The following is a 9,741-nucleotide window of genomic DNA, read 5'->3' as shown; positions in this document are numbered from 1 at the left end:
GAATAAAACATTAAAATCAATGAACAGATTCCCCACTCTTAAAACCTTCTATTCCAATTCAAGCATTGAAATGCATATTGGGAGGGTTATCCTAATCTGCAAGAAAAAGCAATGGCCTACTCAATCCCAATCATTTCTTAAACAAAGAAAATAAGAAGAAAACAGGACAAAAAGGTTTTATTGTGATTGGAAGGTAAGAGGTCGTCTTGTTTTGATTAAACCGAAGTGGGTCAGACTGTAAAAGCTTTTTTTTTTTTCTTTTTTGGGTTTTTTGAGCTTAAAGAGATTTGAATGGTTGGTTGGGTTAATTAGGTCCCGCGCTTTTCTTAGACTCAACTTTCAAAGCACTCCGAGTGAAGGTTGGCATGCGCCTTATAAATGATGAGGCTCTCCATTTGCTGCTTCACGAGTCGATAGCATAAAGCATCCTCCTCAGGTACTGTAGTTATTTCTTTTGCTTTATTTCCTTAAACCTCATTAAGTTTTTTCTTTATTGCGATTTCGTTTACATTTTGCCGCATTGGGTTTTTTCCTTTTTGCTTGATGGGTAGCTAGTTTCGTTTTATTCTCCTTAATTTTGGCTCTTTCTCTGTATTAGTAAACTTAAATTTCGTTGTCATGCTTGAGTAATTTTCATCTTTCTTGATGATTGCTGTTTTTAAGCTTAAACCGATAGGAAATTTCGTGGCTGCTTCTTTTGTTGGAACTGCTTACCCCACGTTTTCGCTGCCCTCCACTTTCATGTTGCATGGTGGTTCGTGGGAACTGTTTTTGTATGTGTGATAGTGGGACGTGTAATTGGTGGTTTTTGATGGGGAACTGTACAAGTGGGAATCCAACTGATAATATCATAGTAAACCATGACTTCTACAAGGGACTGTACTCTTGGCATCCCAATTGCTGCAATGGCTTTATAGTATAAGCCAATTCTGGTAACCAGGTTGGATTGTCACCAAAGTCAGGTGGTAATTATGCAGTTATCAAAAATCGCACAGAACACTGGCAGGGTCTGGAGCAAGATATCACAAGAAAAATTTCACCAGGTTCTACATACTCAGTTTCTGCTTGTGTTGGAGTATCGGGGCCCCTTTCAGGGTCTACAGATGTCATGGCAACCTTGAAGCTATTAAACCATGGTTCAGGAGCGAGCTATATGTTCATTGGAAAGTAATGGTGTTTATTTTTATTGCGTTACATTTCTTTGTATATAAACTTAACAAGCGTTTGTCATTGCAGAACATCTGTGTCAAAGGGAAAATGGGAAATGGTGGAAGGTACATTCTCATTACCAACAGTGCCTAATCAGGTTATATTTTATTTGGAAGGGCCTCCTCCGGGTGTTGAGCTGCTTATTGATTCAGTGGTTATTAGGTGTCCTAGTTCAAGCAAGTCAGAGGTAACATTGCCTTAGAGAAGTTTATCCTTTTTCTGTTCCATAACTGAGTATTGTAAAATGTTCATTTTCATAATGCTGAAATGGTCTATGAGTAGCCGACTGCCTGCGTGAACTGTCAGTAAAGTGCTAAACTGTTAAATTTGGTAACTAAGGGTTTAATATAAGGAAGCCTCAATCACCGCGCCCCCCCCCCCCCAAAAAAAGTACTGAGTTATTTAATTTTTCATCTGTTAACTCCACTCCCTTCTGGCCAAGGGAAAAAGCAAAAGGAAAGAAGCCTGTTTCATAGTCTTACAGTGATTTTTTGATCCCTTTGCCATCCTCTTTGTTTCAGAAGAGTACAAGCATAGGATGCAGTGCTGTTGGAGACGAGGTCATCATAAACCCTCAGTTTGAAGATGGTCTCAGTAACTGGTCTGGAAGAGGCTGCCAGGTTGTTTTGCATGATTCTATGGCAGATGGGAAGATTGTACCAGAAACTGGGAAAGTTTTTGCATCTGCATCAGAGCGCACTCAGAACTGGAATGGAATCCAGCAGGAGATCACTGGAAGAGTGCAGCGAAAGCTAGCATATAATGTAACAGCTGTTGTACGGATATTTGGTAACAATGTCACAACTGCTACTGTACAAGCTACATTATGGGTCCACACACCAGATCGTGGCGAACAGTACATCGGAATTGGCAAGTAAGCTCTTTTATTTGTTTTATTGTAAGTTCTTTTATTTGTTTTATTGTGCATAGTTCTAGTGTTTTTTTCACTCAAAATCTCCGGGCATTTACACGTTCTGCCCTAGATTTATTTGGTTTATGAAGATCCCATATGTTCCTTTGGTGTTGGGGTCTTGATCCTTTCTTTTAATATAATAGAGTGCAGGCGACCGATAAGGATTGGGTGCAATTGCAGGGAAAGTTCCTTCTAAATGGTTCCCCTTCAAGAGTAATCATCTATTTAGAAGGCCCACCTCCAGGCACGGACATTCTTGTCAATGCCTTAAGCGTAAAGCATGCCGAGAAAATCCCTCCTTTACCACCACCGATTATTGAGGTGAGTTGAATGATTTTGCTTTGGAATCTGTTGTTGTTTTTCTTATACTTTAGAGAAGATATCGGATGCTTACATTTGCTGCATGCTTTCCCACAAAAAACCCCTAATTGATATAAGCATGCACTTTTTGACAGTAGGATCTACAGATTGAAGTTGATGCAGTTAAAAATAACCCAAGTGATGGTTTCCTGATGTGTTCTTATTTTCTTGTAGAATCCTGATTGTAAGGCCCAATTTATGCCCAGGCCCGAATATTAAAACAATAAACAACAGTCCAATTACAAAATAACAAACCAACCCACTACCTAGCCCAATAGCAGAAACCCTAGCCCAAATAAAAAAAACAAATGTTTGCAGCAGAAAACCCTAGGCGCAGCATGCCTAGGGCGCGCCGCTCAGCCTCGTCTGTCCCCCTCACGCTCGCACGCCTCAGCCTTGGCCACCACGACGCCCACGCGTCTGACACTCCCACCTGCTCCACCGTGCCCACCACCTGCAACAAGAACAGACACCACAGCAAGGAAAGCATGCAAATGATGGGGAAAACAATAAACAAAAGGAACAAAACAAATATATTGGCTTTAAAAGCCGAAATCGGTCATGGGAACGGGGGGATTTTTCCTTTCATTTTTCAATTGTAGTACTACTTAAGAATACAAGAATAAAAGCAGATTCAAGCAAGAAAGACCAAAAACAGAAAAGGCAGAGATCTAAGGTCTTTTTTTTATTTCAAAAACTCATCTATTAGATATTTTTTACATAGCATAGGTTTATAAAAAGGAAATAGCAAAAAAAATAAAAAATTTTACCTTTCCGGCCACAGCGTGCGGTGGCCGGCGCCGGCGCTGGCGAGCCTCCGGTGGCCGTCCGGTGACCCCCCTTGGCCGGAAATCGCTCCGTGCCCTCCCTCTCCCTCTTTCTTTTTTTTTCCCTCACCTGGTCTCAAATGAATTTTTCAAAAAAACTTAGCTTTTATAGGGGACCAAAACGCACCGTTTTGGTCCCCCCTGTTTAATGATAAAACGACGTCGTTTCGGACGTGGGGCGGGTCGACCCGACCCGCACCAGGGCAGGATCCGCGTGTTTTTGAGCGGAAGGGCTATTTGCGCAATTGGCCCTTCCGCATTTTTATATTTCGCAATTAAGTTATTCGTTGTTTATAAATTGACCCCGAAATCCATTACACTTTGCGATTTAGTCCCCTTTCTAACGGTGTCGTTTCAAGTGTTTGGATAAATTACTTATTTGATCCCCCATAGTTTAACGCGCGTTCTGATAAGTCCATTCTCCTTTAATTTCTTTCAAAATTCGCCCCAGAGATTTGGTTTTAATCCAATCTCATCCCTTTTTCATCTATTTTTTTTTTACCTTAAATTTCATAATATTTTTGGCTGTTTAATTCAATTTTAAATATTAATCGTTATATATAATATTATTATCATTGTTGTTTTATTATTATTGTATTATTTAACTATGTATGTATTTTGTTTCGTTTCTACTATTATATACATATATCATATATTCTTTAATATTAATATTTGTTCACATATTTCATTACATATATATATAGGTATTTTTGTGTATATGGTATTATTTTTATGTATTCATTTATTTATATCATTTTTTAAATAATTATATTAAGCATACACTTGTAAATATCGTGCTATTCGTATATTTCCCATTATCTCATACAAATATCTTTGCATTATCCGTCATACATTTCTTTCATTTTTATGTATATGTTTTTAGATATCACAACATTTATATATTTTTGCATTATGTTACGTGTACATTTTTTATCTTTACTATTGTGATTATTAGTATATGTTTTCGTATTTATGAATATATCTTTAATACATATAAGTATATATTTATTATTAATAGATGTTTTCAACATTATTATTATATATATTATGTGAATATTTTAACATTACATTATATATGTATTTATATATATTACGCATATATATATACCCCCTTTTTTAATATTATATTTTTTACACATATATATAGATATACGTACTTATACCTACTTAAATATATTTTTTCACATTTCATAATTCTTATATACTTACATATATTTATGCATATTTTACATCATATGCATACTTATATATTTTATACTCTTAAAAATGTTTTTTGTATATTTCACATATTTTATAATTCACATACATATATTTTATATTATCACGATTTGTAAATATATAAATACACATTTACATTTTTTATAATATTTACCGATTTTATATATATGTACGTACTTATCCATGTTTTCATATTCTGTAATTTATATATATTTCTTATTTTATGGTTTTAAATTATACATGCACATATATATATTTTACATAATTGTATTCATTGTCATCATTGTTATTTGGTGTTTGTTTATTTATCCATGTACACTTGTGCTTTTTCTAAAACGTTAGTTCTATTTATTTATTTGTATGCTTTGTTTATGTAATCGCCTCGTCATTTCATTTTGCCTATTGTATTGTTGTTACTCACTTTACTTTGCTTACCTTGTCGTATTCGTTATTGTTTCGTCAAGCATTAACACCAAACATCAAAAGGAAAATTTTTCTAAATAAGGCAATATTTCGCGTTTGGAAAATCGAGAAAACGTGCCCTAACGTGCTGGGTTTCGATTTCTCGTTCGACCAAATAGCCAAATATCCTTTTTAAACTTTTAAATAAGGCAATATTTCGCGTTTGGAAAATCGAGGAAACGTGCCCTAACGTGCTGGGTTTCGATTTCTCGTTCGACTAAACAGCCAAATATCCTCTTAAAGCTTCAAAATATGGTTTCATTAAACTATAAGGTGATCTTGGTTTCGATGGTTTAGGGTATCGTGTCCTAATGTGCTGGATGTGATATTCCTTCGGAACAAGAGAATCTTATATTTCAATTCACGTTATCAGAGTTTTCTTTTAAGGATCGTATTTTTAAAACCCTTCAAATTTTCAATTTTCGACACTAAGACACTAATTAATCAACTAGGTACCAATTTTGGGCGTATCGAGGGTGCTAATCCTTCCTCGTGCGTAACCGACTCCCGAACCCGTTTTTTAAATTTCATAGACCAAAATCTTTGTTTTAATAAAAATTAAATCGTTTATTAAAAACAACCACTTTTCAAGGTGACCCGATCACACCTCATCAAAAAGGATCGGTGGCGACTCCCGTTTTCATTCTTTTTTTAATCCAAGTCGACCCCGTTTTCATTCAAAAAATGGTGTCAACACTGATTATGGAGTTAATATAATTACAAATAGCCAACTAAGTGATGGAACCAATGGATGGTTTCTTCTTGGTAACTGCAATTTGAGTGCTGCATCAGGCTCACCAAAGATACTTCCTCCAATGGCTAGAGATTCCCTTGGTGTCCATGAACCTTTAAGCGGCCGCTATATCCTGGTGAAAAATCGCACGCAAACTTGGATGGGCCCAGCTCAGATGATCACTGATAAGCTGAAACTTTTCTTGACATACCAAGTATCTGCTTGGGTTCGAATTGGTTCTGGAGCAAGTGGTCCTCAAAATGTGAATGTTGCACTTGGTGTGGACAACCAGTGGGTAAATGGTGGACAAGCTGAGATTAAAGATGGTAGATGGCATGAAATCGGTGGTTCCTTTAGAATTGAGAAGCAACCATCCAAGGTTATGGTTTATGTCCAGGGTCCTGCTGCAGGTGTTGATTTAATGGTTGCTGGACTTCAGATTTTCCCTGTTGACCGTGTGGCCCGGTTTAAGCATTTGGCAAGGCAAACTGACAAGGTAATATCCAGTTGCAATTTCAGTAGTATTTGCTTTATCAAAAGTACGCTGACATTATAACTTCCAACGTTGGGACCTTTTTTACCAAGCCTCTTGTGTATTTGTAGTCCTAGCTCACTTTTAACTTGTAAGGGGTTTCATTTGGCTTATGTACAGACTCGAAAGCGTGATGTTATCCTTCAATTCTCAGGATCTGAATCAAGCAGTTTGTTTGGAACCTCTGTTACAGTCATGCAAACACAAAATAGTTTCCCTATAGGGTCTTGCATCAATAGAACAAATATAGAGAACGAAGATTTTGTTGATTTCTTTGTGAAAAACTTCAACTGGGCGGTGTTCGAAAATGAATTGAAATGGTATTGGACGGAACCACAAAGAGGAAATTTCAACTACAAAGATGCTGATGATATGTTGGCTTTATGTCAAAACAACAAAATAGAAACCCGAGGTCATTGTATTTTCTGGGAAGTTCAGTCCACTGTCCAGCAATGGATTCAAGCATTGAACAAAATTGACTTGATGAAAGCTGTTCAAAATCGTCTAACAGGCCTTCTCACACGTTACAAGGGAAAGTTCAGGCACTATGACGTGAACAACGAGAAGTTGCATGGGTCATTTTATAAAGACCGGTTGGGCAAAGATATCCGAACATACATGTTTAAGACTGCAAATCAGCTTGATCCATCTGCCACCCTATTTGTGAATGATTATCATGTTGAAGATGGAAGGGACACCAGATCATATCCTGAAAAGTATATTGAACAAATTATCGATTTGCAGCTGCAAGGTGCACCTGTTGGAGGGATTGGGATTCAAGGACATATAGATAATCCAGTAGGACCAATAGTGTGTAGTGCTCTGGATAAGTTAGGCGTTCTTGGTCTTCCTATCTGGTTTACAGAGCTTGATGTGTCTTCCCTCAATGAACACATTCGAGGGGAGGATTTGGAAGTTATGATTAGAGAAGCTTTTGCACATCCTGCTGTGGAGGGTGTAATGCTGTGGGGATTTTGGGAATTGTTCATGAGCCGGGACAATGCCCATCTGGTTGATGCAGAAGGTGAAATCAATGAAGCTGGGAAGAGATTTCTCGCTCTTAAACATGAATGGTTGTCTCATGCACACGGACGTATCGATATTCAAGGACAATTCGAATTCAGAGGCTTTCATGGGACATATGTTGTGGAAGTTGAAACTGAATTGAACAAAGTTTCGAGAACATTTGTTGTTGACAAGGGCGACTCCCCATTGGTGGTGTCCATAGATCTGTAAAATCGAATTATTATGAATAAAATATGGGATGAATCAAGATGTGATACAAAGTTAATATGAGAAGATAACTAAAGCAAATATCATATGAAAAGCACGTAAATTATGAGTTAAAATGTAAATTCAATTGTTAACCCTATTAAAATTATTTTGTTAACTTGAGATTCATTGGTTTTTATTTTATTTTATTTTAAAATGTCACATCAGTAAATTTAAGAGAATAATTTTAACAATTAGACTTGAATTTTGAAAAGTAAAATGACTAAATTTTTAAAATAAAAATAAAAAGATTAAATTTTAAATATACGAAAAGTACAAGAGCTTGAAGTATATGTTAACTTAAATTATAAACCCTAATTTCTACTTTGAATAAAGAAAAGCAAAAATCAAATCAATTTAATAAATTAGGTAAGATATATTATAGATGACAAATAAAACACAATAAATAATCTCTAATAATAATGACAATAAATTAATATATAACATAAAAAAACCCATTACTGATTAAACAAATTGTAGATTAATAAAATTTAATATTATAATTCTATAAACAATTAACTCCCGAAATTACCGAAAAAGCCCTCAAAATTAAAATGAATACCATGAATTAAAAGCTGAGTCCGATGTTTTGAATCCCGGTTTCACAATGAAGTGGGGGACAACTGTTATATATTGTTATAGAGTTGGGAGAAAACATGGGAAATCATAAGAAAAAGCTTTGATTATGTATTAGTGAAACAAATTGCTTGTGGTCCTTCTCACAGAAGAACAAAATCTTGATGATTTGTCTCCCATTTTCCAATCTGGTAAGTACATGTATATCCCCTTCATGAATTATGGTCTGTTTTGTCTCCCAGAGTAATTTATTAGGTGGGTAAAAGGGTGGTGACTCAGCCCACTCCTTTCACTGTGAAAATAAAGTTGAGGTCCAGGAAGAGTGCCAAACTAGACAAGGCCCAAAGGTTCAGACAAAAACCAAAAGACTTGGGTTTTTAGTGGACTAAAAGGAAAAGGAGAAAATGACTGAATGTAGAAAAAAATAGCAGCCAAGAAGGGATTAGACAAGCTCTCCAATTGAAAGCTGAAGTTGAGAGAACTAGAAAAGAAAAAGAATGAAAGTTAGGTGGGAGAAATGGAAGTTCATGGACTCAAAATGGGGACCCCATTTTTTGATTTTGTATTGGATTCTACCATCATTTCAGTTAAATATCCCAATTGGTAGTCTTATTCAAATCTGATGTCAAAATCCCAATATCATCTCCTGCATGTAATGTGTAAGAATCAACATCAGTTTTTGTTTTTTATTTTACACATAGATAGCTGTAACTATTTATGATTTTTTTTATAATGATGTTCTTTCCAAAACTAAACAGGTACCATGTAAAATGACTTGATGTTTTGTGGGATAGGAAGCTGCAACATATTGCTATCTTAATCAAACAATTGAAGTGTAAGTAATCAATTTGATGGACTCTCTCACCATCTACTCCTACCACTAAACCATAGACCAAGAAAAATAGATAAGTAGAAAAAAAAAAGGGGGGAGGGGGGACTATAACAACAGTGTTAACATATATATACGATATTCTAAGTTTTTCCTAAATCCAAAACACAAGTAAGATGCAGAGATATAGAATGTATACTGTATGCACAAAGTATAAAAGTAGGTTGATGATGATGAGGGGTTCATAGTTTCTGAGATGCTGGAGGTTCAAATTTGGTGTGTTTGATTGGACCCGAAAACAGTATCTCTCTATCTCTCTCACATTGTCTCTGTCAAAATACATGGTTCCAATGGACCCCATTGCCCACATGGGCGTATAGTGGAAGGGTGTTGGGTCGTTTCCAATTCCACACAAGTGCACGTTAGCTTCAGTCGCTTCCCTAAAAACCTTTCTTCCTCCAAAGGAGAATGTGAGAGAGAGATGAAATGGGAAAGGGGGGGGGGGGTCTGTGAATGATCAAAAAGGACGTAACATTTTATGTGATTGGGAGCCGACCCACCCCACCAAGTATATAATAAATAAAAACAATTGTAGCAAAGAGTGGCAGAGACAGGAATTTATGAGATGTCTAGTGCATCGGGAAACAGCTCCCGCGCTGTTTTCGCGAGGCTCTCTCTGAAACGGGACCCAACACACAGGCCCTGCCATTGCCACCGCAACCATAAAAAATAAAAAAAAAACTCTCAGTTTCTTTATGGGGCTTTGAAGTTTAAGTGATGACAAGGTGAGTTAGAGATCCACCATCGATA

General features: G+C 36.4%; 1 pseudogene; it reads left to right on the top strand.

Moving 5' to 3' along the window:
- Positions 1-748: 748 nt before the first annotated feature.
- Positions 749-7,527, top strand: LOC107905175 (endo-1,4-beta-xylanase 1-like; annotated as a pseudogene).
- The last annotated feature ends 2,214 nt before the right edge of the window (positions 7,528-9,741 follow it).

This window comes from Gossypium hirsutum, chromosome D05 (assembly GCF_007990345.1).
Source record: "Gossypium hirsutum isolate 1008001.06 chromosome D05, Gossypium_hirsutum_v2.1, whole genome shotgun sequence".
NCBI classification, from domain to species: Eukaryota; Viridiplantae; Streptophyta; class Magnoliopsida; order Malvales; family Malvaceae; genus Gossypium; species Gossypium hirsutum.
The sequence above is the reverse complement of the archived record's forward strand: the minus strand, read 5'-3'. Positions and strand labels throughout refer to the sequence as shown.